Source organism: Lasioglossum baleicum, chromosome 10 (assembly GCF_051020765.1).
Source record: "Lasioglossum baleicum chromosome 10, iyLasBale1, whole genome shotgun sequence".
Classification (NCBI taxonomy): Eukaryota; Metazoa; Arthropoda; class Insecta; order Hymenoptera; family Halictidae; genus Lasioglossum; species Lasioglossum baleicum.
Genome location: NC_134938.1, coordinates 9,314,474 through 9,339,028, shown reverse-complemented (window position 1 = coordinate 9,339,028; position 24,555 = coordinate 9,314,474). Strand labels below are relative to the sequence as shown.

The window sequence follows — 24,555 nt, the reverse complement described above, 5'->3', positions numbered from 1 at the left end:
CTTACAAGTTCTTCGACACGAACGAGCGAAGCTAAAAATAATACGCGTCGAACCGTATTTTCAGTGTCGAATGTTCGTGCAGAAAATTGTTTGGAATCGGTGCTTGTCATTTCAGCACTTTGTCAAATCGAACGTGATCTTTTTGCGCCTAAATATGTACACGCCGAAAACAGGTCGCGCGTCAAATGCTAGGCTTACGAGCTCGATAATCACTTTAACTCGATAAGTCTTGATTTATCGGGTGCCTACTCGACGTAACATACTGCCGAACGATACCTCTTTTTTTTTCTCTCACTCCCCCCTCTTCCTCTTCATCCAGCCATACCGAAAATGATATTTCGCGAACGCGTTTTATCCGATTCTTCCACATGGAAATACGATTACCGCCGAGTGTATCGCGATATTTTGCGCGCGGCAGAAGTGATAAATTATTAACGCGTTCGTACTCGCGTAATCTCCTCCAGTGCCAGTCAAGCTTGCTGAAATTAATTTCACGATTTACGTGACGCCCTAAAAATATGAAATCCTGGTCCCGAACGAAAAATTGATGGAATTTTATTATTAGTTGTATATTATTTATATCTAATATATCTCGTCGAACTGTATAGTATCACATCCAGAAAAGTTGAAAATGCTTGGTCCCCCGGGTGGAAGTTTAACCAAAACAATAACTGACATATAGACTGCAGTGAAATTCATAATAGTGGTAAGGTTAAAATGATTTAAGAACGACAATCTATCATTTTCAGCTTGTTGAAATGATTAAAGTAAGGATGAAATGTCTTTCTTTCGGATTCCTCGCACTAGAATTCAATTTTTTATCATTACCTTGTCGACTTGTATAATATTAGATCCAGAAAAGTTGAAAACTTTTGGTCCCCTGAGTGGAAGTTTAACCACAACAATAACCGACATATATGTATACTGCAGATTTTATGCATTTGTAGGGAAAATGTGCAGGTGCAATTCGAAACAATGATAAGGTTAAAATGAATTTTCAGCTTGTTAAAATGAGTAAAGTAAGAATAAAATATCTTTCTTTCCGATTCCTCGCACTAGAATTCAAAGCTTCATCAAAGTTGGAAATTGTTAGTCCCCCGAGTGAAAGAATTATTTCGGTGTCTTCGCAGTTTTGTACTTCAGCTATTCAGTTCAGCCTTCAATGCCTCAAATCCGCAGTCTAGTTAGCTATGAGTGATTAAGCAGTGTTCACAAAGATGGATTGTCTTGTATGACGAGCCGAACGCAGCGGCCGGTTTCCATTCGATTTATCTAGGATTTCGATGACGCGGATCCGCGGATGCCAAGAGTATTTTTTCACGATCTCTTTGATACGAAAGCTTTGAATAAAACGTGAATGGAAAAAAGACGAACCTACTAGTCCGGATCAAATTCTTCCCTATCGAACGTTCACGATCGAGCGTAGATAAAATCTGCGGAGAGTGGCGAAACATAAAGCTGCGGTTACAATCGCGTCCTGGTTTGTTTACACGTGGGAACTGTTAGCACTATGCCCAATGGCCAACGCACTCGTTCAATCCCCGAATTTCCATTTACGCTCGGCGGAGCGTGTAATGCCTTCGTGTTTGATATATCGGTCTCGTGTTAGTCGACGGGAGTTCGTTGCCATTTTTTCATTTAAGTCTTTCCGCGATATAAACATCGGAAAACGGGGAACGACACGTCACGGACTCGTTTCATAGCGAAAATGTTAACAAGTTCATTTCAATGATTTATCAATTGTGGTTTTTACTCACTTGGGACTTTGAGCTAGAAATTTTTCATGATACTAATCAAATATCTTTAAAAAGATTCAATGTATATTTATTAATTGATGTGTTCATCACTAATACAAACAACATTGTTTTCTTTAAAACATCTTTTCAGTGCAGCACGTTTGTTATACATTTTGTACCATTTCATCAATGTCGCGCGCATATATCCTCGAAAACCGTAAGTTTCAAACAATATTAAAGTACCATTATCAACTCCAATTACGATTATTAGTATACTGTGACGTAACAGTACAATTCATCTACATTTATCAAATATTGGAACTTCGGTAATGAAAACAATTACATTTTACCAGCCATCCATCCATTTAAATGATAAACACTTTTAAAGAAAGTTTGTTTTATACGGAACAATTAAAACTTCTAGAAGAGAGAAGTATAAGCATGAATAGAGTAGTAGAATTCACTTTGAATAGTACTATAGTCTGTATGTGTGTGAAGGGATGATTTTATATTACAAAAATGGAATTCAAAACGGAATAATGTTAGTATTTCGAGGTAATCGGATATTATTGGTATTATTCAGTATTCTGAGCGTTAAATAAACGTACGAATGAAAAAGAGGCATGAAATATGCACATTATTATTCTTCTCTGATATTGTTTCCAATTACAATAATTCCACATAAAATACACAGTATTCATTGTTGTTTATTCGAATATCAAAATGAATCGCCAATGGTTCTTGTTTGAAAACGAAAGATGCGGAAGGTTTTATTATGATTAAATAGCACATTTTTGCAGATTATCAAATTCAATATTACTAATTACCTCGTTATGCTTTTGTGTATACACAGAATTTCATTCAGATCAGTATTGTCGTGTGACTTTTCTCCTTAATCAGATTTTGACCAATTTTGTACATTTACGCTTAGACTGCAGACACACGAGTGTTTTTGTAACGCACGTTGTGACGCGACGGTCGTTTCAACGCCATCATTACGCAAGGCGTAACATTATAATACAGACGAGTAGACACACAAGCTGCGTCCGTTAAATTCGCCGTTCGCGCAGCGTTAATGACAGACTGCAAACGGATGTTGTTGCACTTTATGCATTTTTATGTATTTGCCTATGGGAACGTCGCACGGTGGCCCAGTTCCATGAAAACACCAACGGAATTCAAATTATCAACCTGTATAAAAATCCCTGGAACAGTGCTATTTTAACCATGGAATTTGTTGCATGTTGTCCACAATTTTGAATAGGAGTATTCTGAGAATATACTTCAAATATATTTAAAAATCAAGAAAGTCAATTTTAATTTTTTTTTTTTAATTGATGATTAACTTTAATGATTGTCAATGAATAAAATTATCTTACTGTCCAAGTACCTAACGCTAAAGATGTAGTATTAAGAGCTACTGTATTTTGTCAGTGCTCGTTAATTAATGATTTTCATTAAACCACAGCGAAAAATAAATTTAACGAGAAAAATAAAAACCGGACCATGATAGGCACAAATACGTTACTCCAGTGGCACTCTAAAAAAGCACATAACTCTTTCATAAATAGCGGATACACATTGTAATGCACAATCGTGCATACTACTTGCGTGTCGAGGCATCATTTTTCTTCAAACCGATTTACGCCCATTATGATTTTGATAAAGCACGAGAAAATGCCACACTTAATTACACGAGTATTAAGCAGCATAAAATATTGCACGATATGCACGTCTTTTCGTAACACATCGTACAGGCTCGTTGATTTGATATTAAACAGTGATAACGTACCGAATCGAAAATGATAATAATTTGGCTACGGGCATTGAAAAATGTAAAAATTGTTCACTATTTCGTTTACTGGTTCAAATTAATGTTAAAAAATCGTAACCTTTACATTTTTTATGTGTGAATGTCTGCCGCTGTGGTTAAAAATATTTTCCCTGGATTATGGAGTATGTCAATTATGGTAGGTGACGCAGCTCGTATTTCCAGATTGTATCCTGTATTACTCATGTAATTAGAGACTTGGTTAGTTGTAATGTAATATAACCGAATGAAGCGTGGCACTTGAGTGACGTTTAACATTAGAGATTTGAGTTCGTCCATTCCAGATGGATCTCCTCTCTTGGTCAAAATCTGCTTACGCGGCTTCAACCGACGATCTAGTAGACATGTACAGTATCTCCGTTTTCATGAATTTCTGGGGAAATAAATGCAACGATAAAACTGCAGATTTTATGCGACTAGACAACGGATTTCATGCATTTATGACAAAATTGAGTAGTTGTAAATTAAAACAGTAAAAACGTTAGAAGAATTTTAAAATTCTGTTACATTTATTTCCAACCAATCAATCATATTAAAACAGAAAATGAATTTCTATTTTACTCCAGTTTGTTGTAATTCAGGTAGAAAAAATTTTTATTTCGCTTAATGATCCGCTGTCTAGTCATGACAACATATTTTCTTCGTTCAGTTATCACTAGCCTGCGGATTTATAAAAATTAAAACAGTGGAAACATTAGAAGAATTGAAAAATTCTGTTACATTATTTACAACCAATCAATCTTATTAACACTAAACCTACCACTGTCGGTCACACAAATGACCGATTTCATATTTTTCATTATTTTATAATTATTGAAATTATAAAGTTGCATAGATGGAAATAGATTCGATAAATTTTTTCGTCCAAGCACATATTGTATTAAAAATTGCGCGAGATCAGAATAATTAGATCCTTGTCTAAAATATTGTAATCGCTTTTAGAGTTCGGTAGGTTTAGTGTTAAGAAAGAAAATAAATTTCTATTTCACTCCAGTTTGTTGCAATTCGGGTAGAAAATTTTTATTTTGCGTAAAGATCCGCTGTCTAGTCATAACAAAATATTTTCGTCGTTCAATTTTATTACCAGAGTGCAATTTTTTAGACTGCGATTTTATGCATTTATGACATTTATGACAAGAGTGAGTAGATGAAACACGAAACAGTAAATACGTGAGAAGAATTGTAGGATCCTGTTACGTTATTTCCGACTTGCTAAGACTATTAAGAATGAAAGTATATTTCACTGTTTCATTGGTCTCGTACGAGGGGATAGAAATTCGGAGGAGCTTCCTCGGTTCCGGAAGAGAAGCTTGTACGCTGCAAGGATTCGCAAGGATTCCCAAGGACTCGATGAGCACAAAGGATCTTCGATGCACCATCGTCCCTGGACCAATGAGCATGCAAGTTTGCTAGAGAAGGTAAGCAAACTTACTTGCGTTATAGACACTTGAATTACGGTGCTGTTACAAACGTACACACCCGTCCATAAATCCGACACTTATTTATCTTCAACAAAATGGTAATTAAAGAATCCAAGCTTACAACTTGATTTTATTCTTTTATTTTAATTAGATGCGGCTATTATACGATAATATTTCAATGCAGAAATAAACATACATATATTATTTGAATAAATGTTGGAAAAAAGAGATTGAGAAATTGTGGGATGATTATGAACAGCTCTAAAAATCAAAATGGAAAACAATTATCACACTTAAATTTAAAAAAATTGGAAAACATGAGAACAATAATTAAAATTCACGAAATAAAGGATATTTTTGTCAGATTTGATTTACGCGTTCTCTAAAATGTTTCTCGAATGTTGCTCGAAGACGATGACGAAGAAGAACAGCTGTCATATCGAGACCGAGTGAAATGGGACGATTATTTCACAGGCTTGAGAAACGCTTCGTCTTTGACAATGCGTGCGGTAGTAGGGAATAGATTAAGACCGTATTCTTTGCCATCATCTAACGAACGAGCAGTACGTATTATCCGAGTGCCGCAAATGTTGCGCAAAGCCGCGAACGAAGCGATAAAATGTCTGGCGAAGCTCTAGAAATACATTTCACGACAGCGAAGTAATTAGTCGAACTCGTTCGGAATTTGTGGCTTCAACTTTACAAAGGATATCACTCGATCGCTCGCGCCGGAAATTAATTGACAACTGCGCGTGGCAGATCCATCCAAAGCAATCCGCGGTAAGCTGATGCGAGCTTCTTTCACTGCACTTCGCCCGCAAAACTTACATGCTGTTCAATTATTAGAATTATTTAGTTACTAAGGTTATTCTCTTTTTAACACACTAACCACCGCCGGTCCATTGACCCATTTTTGATTTTGCATTTTGCAATTATTGATATCATAAAGGTGTTCTCGTGGGAATCGATTGGATACATTTCTTGATTCCAGTATACTTTACACACTGGTGGTAAAAATGATAAGGCACCTCAAGGTTTTTAGCAGTGAACATTCATTTGTTCATACTATATAATACACGTAGAAAGTGAATATACAACAACATAAGGTACTAAATTTTATATAATATACTAAAAATTAAATAACTCGTTCAAACCATTTATTATTTCTACAGAAATTGACTTTTAATGTGGGAAAAATGATAAGCACTTTGAATATAAAATAAGGAAAGTATTAGAAACCGATGTTTCTAATTGTTTACAAAACATCAGGTCGTTTGGAACAATTATAAATAAGTTATTCTGTTTTAAAGGGCGTACGAACACTTTCGTGGGCCACTTATATGAAATTTTGTGTGCCTTATCATTTTGTCCACTAGTGTAGATTAAGTATATGTATAAAGGGTTCGTATATACGAGGTTTAGCATTAATTGGTTCGGATAAACGAGGTTCCAGGGTACCGTCGAAAATGAAAGTGTGCTAAGTAATACCGTGGGAAGTAATACCCCGGTGCTCGAATACATATACATGATCTTGAATGCTGGCTTGATTATTGCGTCGGTTACCACTGGCCACATTTCCATACTTTTCGAATGTCTCTTCGGTAGGTAATCTAAAACGGAATAACGTTGAAAGAGGAAGATAAAGAGAGTACGACGATGGGGGAGGAAACGGTATTTTAAAGGAATTTTCGAATAATAAGCAATTGAAAGATTTCACAGTTTCCACGTAAGGGAAAAGGAACCGAAAAATATTCTACGAGCGTCGAGCTAATTTCTGCGATATTCTCCTCGGCGTCGGGGCTGAATAAGGTTCGTTTGCAAAGAACTGTAACCGTGTCGTTTCTCCGGCGAGGTATTCGCGAGTTATGCAAGCCGCGTTGATTATTTCAAAGTTGTAAATAGTCGTGAAGCGACTCGTTTGCAGTTGAAAATAGTGTAGCGCTCGCGGTGCTATGATGCGGGAACTTGCTGGATAATTTGGATACTCGTTCTCTGTTCATTGTGTGATTAGCAGACTGTGGGACTTTATGCGAAATAAGAGTTTCCCGCTTTAGTCGCGAGAAACTGGAGCCAAGTAGAAATATATCCTTCTGGAGATGTTATATGGATACTCTTGAACTCTTCACTCGAATGCAACGCGAAGGAGATTAGTCAAATGTGGACTGTTAAAATAGACAATACGTATGAACCGAGTGTATCGAGTGGAGGAAACAGCAGCAGGGAAACAAGCGAAAAATAATGGAAATATTAACCGGAAGGCTGAAAAATGAAATCACTGAAACATATTGAGGAAATAACGGAACGAGAGGTTTCAGGAAATATTTCGGTGCCATGCATTATTAATACACAGCGGATCGTTATGCGAGATAAAATTTTTTCACCAGATTTGCAACAAACTTGAGTGAAATTGAAATTTATTTTCTTTCGTAATATGTTTAACAGGTTGACAATAATGTTGAATTCTAATGTTTTTACTGGTTTAAATTACGTCTGCTCGTTTTGTTAACAGTTAATTGTTCTGATCAGTGGATTCGATCACGAACAAATTTGCAATACGAAATAGAAATAAATGACCCACTTTAGATTGTTCATTTCACAATTATTGAAATGGTGAAGGTATTCTCATGGGGCTTGATTGAATACATATTTTGATTTTCCACACGTAAAATCGACTATTAGATAAAACTGATTCCTAAATGCTTGGCAGACCACTTTGTTATACTTTGTTATAACATTGAGTATATGAAAATCGAAGTTATGGAAAAATTCTAAAAATTCAAGATGTCAATATATAATTTCTCCTCTATTAAGATCATTACGGGAAGAAGTAAACATTCAATTTAGTTTCTATTTCTTGCAATCGGTGAAGAAAATCCAATTTTGGGAAAATTTTGAAGTTTCATGAGCGCGGAATTATGAAGCTGCCAGAAATATGACAAAAGATGATCGAACAAAATTACCGAAATCACTTTCTTGCCAACGCAATAATTTATAATAACCTATTTTCGAGTTGCTGCATCCCTGGCCGAGTTCTCCAATATATTAATGAACGATAGCTTTCGACTGTTCATCGAGCGAGACATAACGAAGGCGTAATCGGGTGGAAGTTCACCGGAGCAAAAGAACTCGGACTAAGGGAAGCATTACCTTCGCAATGTCCATTTTCGGAAGTCTTGGCCAAGTGAGGAGTTTCTTGGTCGGCGATGGCTCCCAGGGAATTTTTCCAGACACGTTCGTACCTTCAGCTCTTTGAGCTTCCGAACGAAGAGGCAAAGGCGATAAGACCGAATGGAAAGAGACAAAGATAAGAAAAGGCGAGAGGGAGCAGCGAATGGGGAAGAGATAGATGGGTGGCCGGCCACTCGAGAAACTTTCTCAGGAAGTTGTCTCTCGGTCTCCTGCCAAGTGCAAATCCGTTCTTCTGGCAGCCTCGTCCACGCCTGCGTTCCGCTGCACGCCCCGAATTATTATTCCGCCGGGTCGAAAGTCGTCTAGCCGATCGAAAGGACGCGGACGTCCGGCACCGTTCGAGATAAGCCGGTCGATTATTCCATTGCAATCGGAAGTCGTCCCCGCATCTCGTTCGTAGGCGTTCGAAAAGATTACTTTCGGTGCTCGAACGCCCATCGTCGACGATCTCCCGACGAATAACTTGATAATTCACTCTCGAAACGAGAACACCCGAGACGCCCTGCAGCTCCCGCGTCGATTACACGGACCCCAAAAACTATTGGCACAGGAAGAGCCTGGCAATGTGGCTCCCTTGTCATTTTTCATATTACAACAAAAACATTCAGCGAAGAACGGAAGTTTCAATCTTCGAGTCTGTAGTAGATTCAATCACGAAAAAGTTTTGGGAAGTCGTTGCACAGGAGAAGTTTCAATCTTCAAGTCTGTAGTAGATTTAGTCACGAAAAATATCAGGTGTGCTGAAAATGACAGTATAAATTGCTTCAATTCACACTTCAATAAAAAAATCGTATTTCAAGTTTTAAGGAGTCGTTGTAGAGAAGAAGCTCCAATCTTCAAGTCTGTAGTAGATTTGGACACGAAAAATATCGGTTGTGCTGAAAATGGCACTATAACTAAAATTATTTAAAAAATAACTGTATATGACGGGAAACTATCTAGAAAATTACCAAACATTTCGCGTTCGTTTTATAGAACAGAAATGAGGAGCAAAGTCTGTCGTTTTAGAAGCCTCGTGGTACGCCTTATGCTTGATACGTACTACTGCAATGGTGATGGCACAGCTTCAATTCACACTTCAATAAAACGACTAAAAAAATCGTATTTCAAGTTTTATGGAGTCGTTGTAGAGAAGAAGCTTCAATCTTCATATATATGGTTGGTTCAATCGCGAAAAAAATTTTTTAATATATCTTGAGAGACTTCAAGTACAGCATTTTTGCGTGTCCTCAGTTTCCCATTATACCAAAAACAACTTCGAAAAAAGTCAAAAATTAATTGTAAAAGTATAGGCTTCTAGCTTTAAAATAAATCTTATAAATTTTTTCGAAAATTTGGAAATTTGTATTCACATACTTTTTGAAGCCACTGTATAAATTACGTACAATTCGCGAGATTTCTCTTGATCCATACATATGTATTAAGAAAACCACTGCCTTCAAACTTCCCGACAATAAATGTAATCTGCATACTCGCGCGCATAATACGGGCACAGCAGACCACAGCTGCAGCCTTACCTGCATTCATAGGCTGATCGTAGTTTCGGACACCTGTCGCAATGCCTTTAACCGCGCTAACTAAACCACTAAATAACTTTCTTTACACCGAAAAATTTGTATGTGCTTCGTGGAAGTAAAAATAAAAATATGCTTCCTCTGTACAACATATTTTACTTCGTTGGAACGAAAATAAAAATATGCTTATGTACCATATTATTGAAAAAGAGCAATATTCTTTACAACAGAGGATTATGCAAAACAGACTTAACTATCTACATATAATAAGAATAATTTCTAAAAATCTGGAACACCATATGTAAACATTTAGATATAAAACAAGGAGATTGGGGAACATGGATAATTTCAGAAATGTTACGCATCCGTGGCGAAGCTGGTCGTGAAAGTTTATTTCTCTGATTTTCCATAAAGATTTGCCCCACAAAAATTGACAATTGCTTCGTCGATATGAAAAGCTCATTCGCTTTACGACCGATCGGTTTCTGTGCCAATCCGATAAAGATATTATTGCAAAGCATTTTCACGAAAGTCCCTCGCTGTTTTGACTCCTTGTCCACGCGTTAAATTTAAAATTAAATTAGCCTAGTTTGTAGCAATTCTTATCATAATGAAAATATTATTCTGCTTTCCTTTTATTCGATAATGATAATAAAATATACCTCTGCAAATTGGATTTTAAATGGCCTTTAATCACACAGCTGCTATCTTTAATTTTTAACCTTTAATCAGCTTAGACTTGAATCTAAAGATGATCGTATCAAAATAAAAAATTTTATGTACTGTTCCATATTATCTGCACATTTGCTCTATAGTGTTTCAAACTGGAAATACTGCAGCATAGCATTATGATTTATAGCCGAGATGATGCGAATGTAACACACGGAGTTGAACATTTTTCGAGGAAAAGAACGCCTTTCCGTCTATTTTTGAAAAGTGTTCTGGAAAATCCATTATCTGTTTCCGATTCGAAACAATAATAACAGGTTAAAGTTAACTGCAGCGCACACACTATAGACTTGTAGCTATCGGGAAATGTGATTCACAGAACTGACAGCATCAGTCTCAATAATGTTCAAAGTCGGTTGGTTTTTAAAAATCGCCCTCGCGACCGAATAATAAATAAACAGCTTTCAAATTGTCGGATAGGAATTATAAAGATAAGAATTCCTTTCTAAAATAGAAGACACTAATTTGTAATAATAATTGTAATTGTAAAGCATCTGCTAGCTAAAAATACGAAACGTATTTGTGCGCACAATTTTCCTGAATATGTCAAATCGCTCGCGATATTGATTTCTCTGTCATCTTAGGGGAAGTTCTGATTCATTTTTCTTTCTTGTTAGAAATGCTCGGGCAATATGAATAACTGAATAAATTCGACAGTGTTGTTGTCGATTTATCTTCTTCCAGCCTCCGGACAAGATTGTTTGCCTCGTCTTTAAACTAACAAAACTGTCCACGTCGCCACTTGTTTTCATTCGATTGACTGTACAAAAATCTACGATTCATTCATCGATTTCTGCGACAGATGCGGGGCGAACTTTCCGATTCTTCAAAAATGCTATTTAAATATAAAATGTAGTGCTATTTAAAAACAGTTATATAGTCACCATTCTTTTCTTTAAAAAAGCATTGAATTTTATTGTCAAATCTTGAATGATTTGAAGTTAGAGTAAAGTCTTGATCTAACAATAAGTAAGTCTAACCTTCGGGTCCGTGCTCCGACATAGATCGTGTAGGGCTATTATTTGTTTGCTATATCGATATAAAAAATCTATGCTTAGTGAATAAGGGTACATAATAAATAAACTTTCGTCTGTCACAGTCAGATTAACGAATAGCGAAAGTTTCTAGAAAATTTTGGAGCGCTGAACCGGCTGTCCAATAATGTGGGAGTGAAAGGAATGGCGGATAGAGCGACGATAGCACGCCAAGCTTTTCCGTCGCCCAAATAAATTTCATTTGCGATCCCCTTCCATTAATAAGCGGACATTAACGAAATTGTTTATGCCGCGTATTAAAACAATGACGGTAATAATTCGTTTTTCTGTCGAGGGTCACTAACATTATAATTGCGGTTGAACGCGGAGGCAATTCAAATAAAAGCGTTCCGCGGCGAACGGATAACGAAGAGGAAGCAACAGCGGAGACATGAAAGAGTTATTTTTTTTCAGTTTGTTAACGAAGTACGCATGTGCATCCACAGAACTTAACGATTTCGAAAAAAGTGAAAGAATTCGAATGCAGCTTTGTCAGAGATAAATGATAAATGTTTTTATCAGTTCGACGAATGTTAATAAACAAAGATGAGCAGGACATGAGGAAACAATTTGGATATAGTATTTGTCTAATTAACAATTCTATTTTATTGTGTTTTATATTATACGTAGCGCGTGTTGCAATTAAATGCGAACGAATGTGGTGTCCAATTAAAATGAGATTTGTCTCCAAATTTTGATAAATGTGGAAGATAGCGAAACGCGATTTATTGCATGTGACCTATTTAATATTATTCAGCCGGTAGATAAAATGTTGTCCCATTCATTGCTGCAATTTTGGAGTAACCATGTTACTCGTATGATTGAATATAGAATAAAAGTTACGAAAATGACGATGACAATTTCCAATTACATTCGTTTGTAACTATATACAAAATGATGCGCGTATAGCGTTTTATTGAAATTTGGAAAAAAATTGGTCGCTCCATGAGAAAAAGCAGTGGAAGTGACATTCCCTCACATTTCCATTAATAAAAGTAAAAAACCCAATTATTTCACATGACCTACTTAGTAGCGTGCAGCGTTTATTTGAAATATTTTTCATGTATTATTTCATACTTTAATATGTCACTTTCGAGTCCATTAAACCAATTAATTTTATAACTACCGGTAGTGGATATTTCTGAAATTAAATCAGACGACTTCAGGTTTTTTTAAGTAATTAAATTCGACGATGCAGAATCAAATCTTTTTTAAAAATTGCAATTTTCGTAGTAAATTTTCTGTGCAGACTCAAATAGAAAGTATGTACAAAACCAACTAATACTATCCTCCTCGATTTCGACGAGCAGTAATTTTATAAAAATGCCTTCCATCTATATTAATTAAGCAGTTAAAAAAGGTTGAGCCGTTCGGTTGAATTTTACAGAAGTTAATCTTCGATAACGACTGTCCGGATGCAAATGCCGACCGGTGCACGTACCCCGACACGAGTTGCAAGAACTATGCGATAGAAATAAATCATGGAGAAACTCGTAACGGCCTATATCGACCCCTCAATTTATAGCGTTTTCGAAAGATAGTATTCGCATAGCATTTTCAATTCATGGCGGTCTAAATTGCGGACAATTATCGTCACGAATATACGTACGGTGTCACGGAATCTCCTGCGATACCTTTTTCGCGCACGGCCAACGGGATCGGATCGATAGATAATAAGCTCGATTAAGAGCAATTGGTAACAGTACAGTTCGTAGAGGCGTTCACCGTTCCGTAATCCCATTCCTTTCTTTCTTTTTTTATTTCATTCCCTGCAATTTCGTACTGGGATACGACAAAGCCATTAATTCCTGCACGATTGAGGCTTCCCGTTGTTTCCGAAACAGCCGAAAGCCAATTTTGCTTCCGATACATAATTGACCGTACCGGCGAACTATCCGGTTTGAAATGTCACTACGATACGCCGTAGAAAACATGCAGGTTGTTAAGACAATTGCATTTGGCAAAAGCCAATAGTAACGGCGACGTATACACCACAGTAGAACCTCGTTTATCCGAACACGGATAAGCATACAAGCCCGTTCGGATAATGGAGGCTCACTAACTAGTAAATAGGCACTCCCACTTACGGTTCTTATTTGTTCAGATAACAGTTTCGATACAAGTTTGCTTTTTATATTGCGGATTGTAATAACCATTCGAAAAAAGTCTGTCCTTTTGCCCAGCAAGGGATAGATGTGTCAGGTAAGAAACTTTCCGAAAGGACAGACAATGTTTTTCCATGTGATTGCCATAAATTCTAGTCTTACAGCGGTCCCTCTTGTGTCCTGCTTTTTGCCTGTTCGTTTGTTGTTGTTTTGCGTCGTTCGACATGCATAATGTCAACCTTAAACCTTGAGTAAAATCAGTGTCTTTCGAACCGCGGTGGAGAGAACTTCTCTAAAGACGTGTCAATTCGAAGATCGCAGTTATTGTGTACCTCTTATCGCCCAGTAACACACATTTCGAAGCAGCAACTGCGTTTACGTTTGAATAAGTGAGTTCTAATTAAATCGATTTCTACTTCTCCTCTTGTTCATTGCTTCACCGCGGCGCGACCCAACGCTACCCTCATTTTCAGTGGAACCTGCCGCCACGCCAGACTCTTCACCATCCCGCGCATCGTGTTTTTCGTTGGTGATTCTTTAAGAAAGCCGAGACGGACATTTTTGCAAATGAAAATGACACTTCAGCGACTTCGCGAATCGCCCTTTTTAAAGAATTCGAACACTTTTGAGACACCCCGTATAACTACATATCTACGTCAGTGAACAGTCCCTGGCCAAGAAATTAGGGCCACATTTTGTATGTCTCTCGAGCTTTCAGTAGACTGGAAAGACCTAAACGGAATGTTATTACTGGACTGCGGATCTTCACGCGTTTACAGCACAATTGAGTAGATAAATTCAAAATTGCAGATGTATATATTTGACTTCTATTCCTTCTAATTGAAGCAGACAATTTTTATTTTGCGTAAATATCCACAATCCAGTGATTGCCTAATCACTTTTATTGTTTAATTTTACTAACCTCTTGATTCTTGTACTGTCCCCGTTTTTGACGGTCCGGAGAACGTATATATTTTGTCCCAGAAGTTTATTTTGTCTTGCAACTCTTGTTTAATATCCGGCAATGTATTAGTTATTTAGCTTAGTATTTAGAAGATGCTGATCGCGATACATAATTATCGGTGACCTAGCCGCGTCGGCAAGTAAACGACGAAATTCGGTGTGGATGGCACCGTGTTGCCGGTGAAGTAAGAGCGACTCGATTGAAACATAGTCTGTAATCCGCGTGCGTCAATTATTACAGAGTTTCGAGGATGGTCGACGCGAGTCGATGCGATAAATCTGAAGCTTGGTGAAAATAACAAGCACGGGAGCCACAAATGAAGTTCTAATTGAAGGAAGATCGGCAGTTGTAATTTCGCGTGTTCTCCGGCGCGGCGTTCGTTCGCTCACCCTCGGGGAGGAAGCAGCAGGAGCAAACTGTCCAATTTATAATTTCCTTTGGGGCTTGGTGAAGCAAACGACAAGGAGAAGTGTCTGTGGCGGTTGACCGACTATTTCCAGCGACAGTTAAATCTTCCATCGGGATTACCGTCCTCCCTTTTCGAGCAATTTCAAAACTTTATTGACACTGCCGCGAGCTACCACCCAACACGTTGTTGTTCAACATTGAAAAATACAATTCTCCTGTGGCTACCCAATTTGCAACTACACTTCCCCCTTGCGGGAACAAATTCGCGGTAATTGAGAGCTCGTTAGCGGAACATTGTCAACACATTTATTCTTTTTAACACCACTATCATTTGCTATCTAGCTACTAAGTTAAAGACTTAAACATATTAATTTGAAATACCAATGTGGGGGTACTTTGGTTAATGAATTAACCCTTTCACTACTGTGGACGAGATATCTAATATAATATTCAAAATTTCTAACGCCGAAATTTTCTAATATTTGAAATTTCATACAAAATAAACAATAAACAGTTTAATTGTGTAAAACATTAGTTTATATGGAGGAAATGCAATGGCAGGAAGGGGATGAAAGCGAAGAAGGGGACGATTCAGGTTATATTACTATCCAAATCTGGAATTAACTGCACGGGAATGGGTCAAGAAAGTAACCGGCGAATGACCTTATCAAAAATTAAATTGATCGCCGGGGTAGAAGATATTTTTGCCTAGCTGGCTAAACTGAGAAGAGAGCTGAAATTATGTAACGTAATTTAGAAAGGTAGACATTTTTATTCAACGGTTATTCTAGAAGAACGGATTACAGGATCCCATGCTCGAGTCAAATGGCAGAGTTGTTCATCATGCCATCGTTCATGAATGCTTCTGTGTGGTAGTATAACTACAGTTTTCATTGTGCATGATAGCATACGTGGTTATCTTCTAAAATATTTTATAAATCGATATCGCAATGTGCAAAAACACAGTTAAATTTTTCGAGATTTTAATGCACCAAATAAGTTATTATTATTACTTTAAACGATAATTTTTTACTGAGTAAAAGTCCTTTAATTTTTGGTGTCATTAAATAGACAACCTAATAAAAATTTTATATAAATTTTTCAATAAATATAAAAATTCCTAACTAATTCATTTAAAATGAAACCTTAATATTATACTCTATAATATTAAGCTTTTATTATTATTTTTAAAATTACTTTCAATACAAATTTTATATAATTAATTATTCTTATAATAGCTCCTTTATAGCTTCTTTAAATATACTTATTTCTTTAAACACAACACGTATATTATGTACTGCCAATTTGGTTAAAATCTTCCATGAAAATTTATTCTTTGCTCATTTTCAACAGTGTAGCAAAAGCTTTTTTGTGAGTGCCCTCGCAGCCATTCATCTGATATTGAGAACTGTTTGAAAATGAACGAAAAATTAACGTTACAAATGCACGTCGAACGGCATAAAGAGCAACTTACACAGTAGCGTATTTTAAAAAATGGGAACAGTAGACGGTTCCATATTCTGTTGCGCTTTGGCCGAGCATGGAAATGCCGTCAAAGGCGGTATTCGTATAATTTATCATGGCGGAAAATTGTGCAGAAGGTCCGATTTCATCGTTCTGTATGTAAATATGAACGCCGGAACGACGAAAATCCGATGCAATGGTTGTTATACTTCTCTGATATTTACTCGATCGAAGACAAAAAGACAACCCGGGGAAATTCTTTCGAATTTTTTAACATTAAAACGTTACGCTGGTTAATTTATCGTTTCTGTTATATAAGAATCAATTTATCACTGTACGCGCACTGTTACAGACTTTTTTTACACCATTTGTCAATGCAGATACAAGCTGCATACGTTCTACATGAAAAATCGTCTTGCATTTTATCCTCGATATCTTGTCTAATATTTTACGATGTTTGGTGCTCGTTGATACAATTATTTCGAAGTGGAACAACAAATTCGTTGAATACTACGACTATTTAGACCGTCGATTTTATGCATTTATGACAAAAATGAATAGATAAAATACAAAACTGTTAAGGCATGAGAATTAATATTAAAATTATTAACAGAAAAACTCATTTCAAGGACAAGCCTTGTTTCAATGCTCCCTGGAAAATTTAATGAAGTGTAGAATTGGAATTCTTTAACGTTTACCATTTTTAATTAGATTCGTGACATTTCGCGAGTAAGGTTTCGACGTAGAAAAAGACAAATACTGATATGGTTACCATCTCCATCGAATACTCTCTCGGTACATTTAGACTATTCGTTATTTACACTATTCAATTATCATTTACCACAAACCACAACCTATTGCATTATTATCGAATTTCATGGTTAGTCAATATTAAAATTATTGAAAGAAAATAACTGAAGAACAAAGTTTAATTTATCACGATTTGATGTTGTAGCATATAATGGAATTTTTAAGTTCGTTAAAAAAATTCTGATGGTCATGCATCACCTACATGCTTCTCAAAATGTTAAATTAAAACAAAGTGATGACCATTCTGGCCAGAACTTCGGAGATTTTCAATATTGAAGTTATTCGAAGAAGAATAATGTTCAATTTATCAAGATTCGATGTTATGTAGCACATAATAGGATTTCCAAGTTCGTTAAAAAAATTCTGTTGGTCATGCATAACCTACATGCTTCCCAAAATGTTAAATTAAAACAGAGAGTTTAAACTACGACTACTAGTCAAATGGGTGACGTCCATTTCGGGCAGAACTTGAGGGATTTTCATCACTGCACGGTGTCTTTCAAGTGACCTCGACCATCCCAGTCACTTCGACTCTATGTTTACTAAACACAACGTGAATGGTGCGCAGGCATCGGCGGCGGGAGCTTATGGAACGACCTAATAAATGTATTTCGGTGGCGTTACAAGTTTGTCGGTGTCGTATAAACCGAGCCGGCGCTAATAAGACACAAACAACACGGCAAGTATTTCGATCAAAAGTTTTCTGTTACTTCGTGCACCATACACTCTGCTCCCCGAAGTCTATAAAGTCTAATAAACATAAAGTTTCGAGAGATACAGTGATATACAGTGGGAAAACAGTTTTCCCAAAATGGCAACGACAATACCTTGCCCTCGAGATGGTCACACACCATGAATTTGTTCCGTAATCTTTCTCTATCCCTCTATTTCTTTCCTACCCCCGCTCGCCATAGCCCACAGCTTTTTTACGACTTTCCTGAGAAAACGCTGGGCTCACTTTGTCCCGCTAAAGGAATTCGCGACCGAGGTTAAAGTTACAACTGGTTACAGGCTTATTCGTAAGTGTACGTGGCCAATAAAAGCTTCCAGACTTTCCGCTTACGATCCCGCGCCGCGGCGCAATTGGCAAGATTCCTGAAGTTCTGCAGCTTCTGGCTTAGGCGCAACCCTTTCAGGGCTTTTACGCTATCTACATAGATCTACGGGACGCGTTTCCGTTCTCTTCCTGTCTCATCCTCTTATCGTCGTTCTTCCATGTATTTCCGAGCCGCGAAACACGATCGTGAACGCACTTCGCCTACCGAATGGCGTCGTAAAGAGGGTTCGTCGAACTGTTGCACCCCTTTCCTCTGCCAGTTTCGTCAAACGGCTTCGCAATCCGTTATTAGTTCTAACAACAACGCGGCCTCCTGCAGTTTGCAGCTGCAAACAGACAGCTCCACTTGTTCATCCTCCTATCTACAGTGCGCGGAACATTTATAACCTTCATGCACCGAGTTTAGTGCTCTGCACCCTATCGGGTAGGGTGGTTCTGCGCAGTTTCACTTAAAAATATGTAACTCGTGTAATTTTGATTATTTTTACTTGAGAAAGATCGCATATGTACTTCAAATACTAGGGGTGTATAAACGTGAAGGTTCGATAGCTTCCCTGAAAAAAATCCAGAAAGATTTGTGCAAAAACCACCTCGAAAACCAGAACACCCTTCTTAACTGTTTTCAGTCACATCATTGTATTATCACTAGACTGCAGTGTTGGGCAATAAATAGATTTATTCAAATAAAGATTTAAATAACAAGTTAGTTGTTATTTGGATATTCAAATAAAAAGCAAAACTAATTATTTATTATTTGAGCAAGTCTAAATAGAATTATTTAAAATAATAAAGTTAATTGTTATTTACAAATACAATTTCAAATATTATTTGTATTGACAAATAATAAATTAAATTGTATTTTTTTCACGGGCGGTATACCTGAAATACAAAATACAAGAAAATAAGAGAAGACCAAAAACTATTTATTTGATTTCCACCTCAATCCAAATAATAAACAATCTTTTATTTGCAAATAAGAATTAATGAATAGATCACTTCTCTGGAATTATTTAAATTACTTTTATTTAAATAAAAAGTTTAGTTATTATTTGCAATTAAAAGTACACCTTTATTTATTATTATAAAGTTTACCCAACACTGCGGATCTTTATGCAATTATGGCTTATGAAAATTTTCAATAAATGCTAGGATGTAAAATATGACAGAATTTAGCACGAATTTAATTTATTTCAGATCTAAACAGGTTACTGCCACGGAAAATGAGATTCTATTTTATTCCACCTTCTTAAAATTCGTCTACAAAAATTGAAAATTGTCGGCTCACAGAACCTTGTCGGTTCGTTCGACAAGGCCCAGGATGGCCCGATCTTTCAAAGACAGCAGGACACGATGCGAACTTGAAATCGGATCCATCCATCCTCTTCCATCTTCTTTCAGCCACGCAAGCATACGTTACATGCTCGAATGATTTTAACGTGCGGTCTCTGCATAAATCGCGAGCGGGAGTTATCGTGCAGCTCGCACCCTTCGAACGTTCACGCGGATAACGTGAAAAAGGCGGCATGAGGAAAATGTCTTACCTAGCAGGAGAAACAGGTGGGGGGTGAACGGGTCCCATGGAACCGTGCATCTCACCGAAACACGGCATAATAATTCATCGTGACATAATAATTCAAAGAACCCCCGCTGCATGCAGTGAAAATTCACTTCCACGCTCATTCCCGACGTCTAGCACTCCGATGTGTTTCCGAGGCTACGCGAGGTTCAGTTCGGGTGCAACTATGTCATTCCAACCATCGTCTGCATACTTCTCGATGTAAGATGTTGCTTTACCGTGGTGCATGGATATCATACTATTCTTTTATTTCGGCCCTTATATGTCCACCATTTTCGCAACTTAATGTGCCCCTCGAGTGTCAAATTGACAGAGACAGAGAATGATAAATAGTTAACCCTTTGCACTCCGTTGTCGTCGATAATACGACATTACTATGACAAATTACAGTATATAAAATTTTCATTTTGTTGAAGATTTATAAACTTGAACTTGTTTTATTTAAAGCAGTCGACATGTTAAAAATATTTAAGTACATCAACGTATTAGTTTCAGCTTAATAGGATAATTAAAAGAAGAATACAATTTTTATTTGGCTCCTGTGTCCTGCAATCAATGCAAACATTTTTTATTTTGCATAAAGATCCGCGGTCTACTGATCACACACACTTTAAATCAGAATAACTATTTTATGAATGGACCAAACGACTTCAATTTCTCTGTAAGGCTAGAAGAATTGATTTACAAAATGACGTCTAAAAATCATGTTAAAAAAATGCATTTGGTCGGAATTGAGAAAAACAATAATAAAAATGGATTTTTACAACTTTTGTATCTGGGCCAAAAACGAAAATTTGAAAGATGGGTTTTGTCAACTCGTATAAATTTATATACGTTCCGAAAATTTCATTGAAATTGGTTAATTGGTTTACGAATTATAAACTATCATGAAAATCATGAAAAATTGCAATTTTCAACCAGATGTTGTTTTGATCCAGGATGTTTCAAATTGCACTTACTCGTTTTTGCCATAAATGCATAAAACCCCGCCGTCTAACCATCAGACGCATTTGATATCAGGTGAGTAAGATTATTATTATCGAATAACATTTTGACAGATTCGAGTAAACGATCCCCGTCCGTGAGAGCCGATGCATTATAGAAATGTGGCCTTGAAGGGAAGATCTGAAGGAACGACGGGAGGGAATCTCTCCGAACGTATGTAATTCCTCATTTCAGGAAATATCTAGCGGGCAGAAGGATTGGTGGCGCTGTCGAAGACACAGGGAAGGTCGTCGAGCAGAAAATGGTTCATGGTGGCAGAACGAGCCAAGTTTTACCACGATGGAAGATGGTGATTTACCCGTGGAGCGACTCAGGTCGTAAATCATAGGACGAACTTGCGGTGAATCGAATAGGAAAGCTTACGGATGATAACGAAAATTCGGGGCAAAGTGAATTCCAACGTAGGTATTATGACAGTCTTTAGCTACCAAGTTTCCTACATAGAATAATATTACTTGAATATACATCAGAGTTATTATTCGACTAGACAGATTTCTTCAATTTTATGTACGAGAAAATTAGAACTGATGAATTCATGATGCTTTGTTTTAAACTATCTTTAGTTGAATTTCTACTGGGTCGATTCTGCATGCTCGTAGAAGCAGCTTCAACGATTAAATGTCATATTTAGACTGCGGATCTTTATGTAAAATAAAAATTTACTTTGTCAATAATAAGACACTGAAACCATATAAAAATTTCTTTCTATTTTCAACAATTTTAATAAATCGAAAATAACATATGGGCGTTCTTAAATTGTCTTAATATTTTTACCGTTTCAAATTACATCCATCCATTTTTCTCATAAATGCATAAAGTCCGCAGTCTAGTCATATTTCTGCATCATTCATTACCGGATGTATTTTTATCGCCGTATTTTATGATATTCCCTATTTTACGATTCACAGATTAAATACTTCGAACATAATTTTATATGAACTTCTACGAAACCTATGTGAAACAGTTTCGTTCGAAAATTTCGCCAACTTTGTAATCTGGGAGATAATGGTGGTAATTATATTGTGGAACATTGCAGTATATTATAGTTTACGCGGCTGAAAAGCATCCGTGATATTCGAAGCTAAATTGAGTGACAGTTTTATGCGTCGGCTTCAACGAGGATTTCATAGCCCAAGAACTTTTATTGTATAGTAAAGATTTCGATTTGACGGAATTGATTGACGTTCCTATTCTCGTAGACATCTACCGACGCAAACTTTTCATAAAGTTTCATTCCATTTATCTTTCTTCCTTTCCATTTTGTCTGTTATTCTTGTAGAAGTGGTCTGCATCGTTTCACGAATCTCATCGTTGCAACATCAGAAAGACATATTTCCGATCTACAGTCAAACCTCGACAAACCTCTTTAAAATTATTTAAAATTTTGTTCATTCCCTTCGCTGCTAAACCGAAATAAAACTTCCTTCAACTCGAATGATTTTCCACAAGTGTGGAAGCTAAACAAGCCAAGTGTTCCTGATTTGATTCAGACACATTGCATATCTCCTTGCAAGTAATGCAACAGAGAAACGTCATAAGGAAATCATTTGATGTCCTGCAATTGAACGTATCGTTTTGCGAACATAGCGAACGTGAAATGGGTTATGTGGCAATTACCAGCACTGAGAGAGGACCACAAACCGGAAGTGGCCAGTCGGATCGGTATTCCCTTTGACTGGAATAGCATCTCGTTATTGCAAATTCCAGACTTCTTAGGGTCGAGATAAAAAAAGCTGCCTTGACCCGGTTCCAGCATGCCACATCGTAGCAAAACAACATAATAGGGTGCTTCGCAAGTTCTTGGAAGTGAATTGCATCCAGTTCAGCGGTTTGTAACATCAAATTCGTAAACGCTATTCATTCCTTTCGTAGGTCTTGCACTCTGTCAATTTTCAAGTATTTATTGAAGGCGGTACGAAAAAAGAACACATGGCAGTATGAAATATTAAATATTAATTTTGTCATAAATAAAAATCAATTGTCATGAATAAAATTTCATATTAAATGGACGAAATTTATTTAATTCGTCGGCAGAGCATGTTAACGCAAACGAATTCTTTTGGAAACGCAAACCACTCAAATAAATTAACAGTCAACACGAGAATATAATTTAAGAGTTTCTTCGCAACACGACGCAAATAGCACACGAACTTTTACTCGAATATTCTGCGAGAAATGTCTCGTTCTGTTTCGTGAATGTATCCTAGAATTTCGTCGCAGTCTATCTGAGAAAGTTATAGCATTTTTCGTTGCATCGTCATTTTTTAAACACTCGTTGAGTTAGAACACGTTCTGAACATTTGATAAATTTCCTACCATTCGCTATGTACGCGCTTGTGAAAACTAAATATATTACAGTGGAACTCCGTGTTGATCACTAACCGGGTTAATATTGACCAGCTGGTTCAAATAAGAGGAAAATTTAGGATGAAACATTTCCACACGCCCACACGCGTTTAGTACATTTGCTTTTGTAATTGCATGGAAGTAATTGCAAGAGAATTTCAGAAAGAAAATATTGAATTCTCTAATTGCTGTTTGTGCGGAACAACATATAGAGATCTTACGATTCTTCTAACTATATTTTAAACAAGTGAAACAGTTTTGTGAATAAACAGCAAATCAATGAAGCTTACTACGAAAAACGAATCTAATTTGTAAATTCCGAATTAACAGATCGTTAATACTTGGGTACATCGTTAAATCGTTAGTACCGGGAACAAATTTGTGGGAAGAGAACGCGCTTTCCAAATTAATTGCGAAATTGGGGAAACATACAAAATGGAAAATCGAATTTTTTCGCTTTATTGTAAAAGGGATATCAGCAGTGACATAATGACAGGAAATTCTCACTTGAAAAAATCGTTCTTGCTGCACGATCAATTCATCCACACTTATTATTTAGTAAATATAATTGTATACCGGTTTAGCTTAACGTAAGAATACTGTCTACGCTTACTGTACATAGTTGACTTTACGGTGCACTTGAATAGGAATAATACTGCATTCGAGAGAACAGTAGAAACGTAAGACGTTTATACAGCACAGTCGACCGTGTCTGAATTAATACGAGAACAAATGTATCCTAATAAAGGGATGCTCAGATAATGGAACAATCGCTTTCCTCTAACACTTTTCTTAATTATGAGTAGACTGTCGGATTGTATGCGTTCACGAGAAAAGTGAGTAGGAGAAACACGGAACAATGAGCACATCGGAAAAATGTTGAAGGTATTGTTCTATTATTTTCGAGCTATTCTAACGAAATAAATTGCGGAAAGAATTATTCGAGCACATATTAAATATGAAACACTTGGATTGACTTCTTTACGTGTTTCATTTTATGAATTACTATTTGCATTTTGTACGAGCATCTTCTGCTGTAATCAGAAGCATGCAGCCGAAATAATGATACAATCTGGAGTTTATCAAGCGTAGAATAAAATCTAAAAGAACTTTATTTCATTCCTCCATTAAAACTTTATATAATTCTGTCTTGTTTGAATATAGTTCTCCATCAAGGGACTTGGTGTTGTTCTCAAATGCAAATTAACATGGTAAACAATGTGAGAAATAAAACAGAAATTCCGAGTAAACAAAAAGTTTCTATCAGAACAACGTGAATGTACATATGCATTTTTACATGTAAAGAAATTTGCACAGAGATCCAGTGTTGAATTTAACAGATATGGGGAAAGCAGTATATGTCAAT

General features: G+C 36.6%; 1 protein-coding gene and 1 long non-coding RNA gene across 3 annotated transcripts in view; both read left to right on the top strand.

The window, feature by feature from the left end:
- Positions 1–4,863: 4,863 nt before the first annotated feature.
- Positions 4,864–21,164, top strand: LOC143213068 (uncharacterized). The gene is made up of 2 exons (XR_013009854.1): positions 4,864–4,985; positions 21,018–21,164. It is a non-coding gene; the product is annotated as an uncharacterized LOC143213068 (long non-coding RNA).
- The window catches only part of LOC143213067 (uncharacterized), a 52,347-nt gene continuing 48,896 nt past the window's right edge, over positions 21,105–24,555 (top strand). For both annotated transcript variants that reach the window (XM_076432562.1, XM_076432561.1), the window contains exon 1: positions 21,105–21,244. The gene's annotated coding sequence lies outside the window, so the exon portion shown is untranslated. The remainder of the gene's footprint in view (positions 21,245–24,555) is intronic.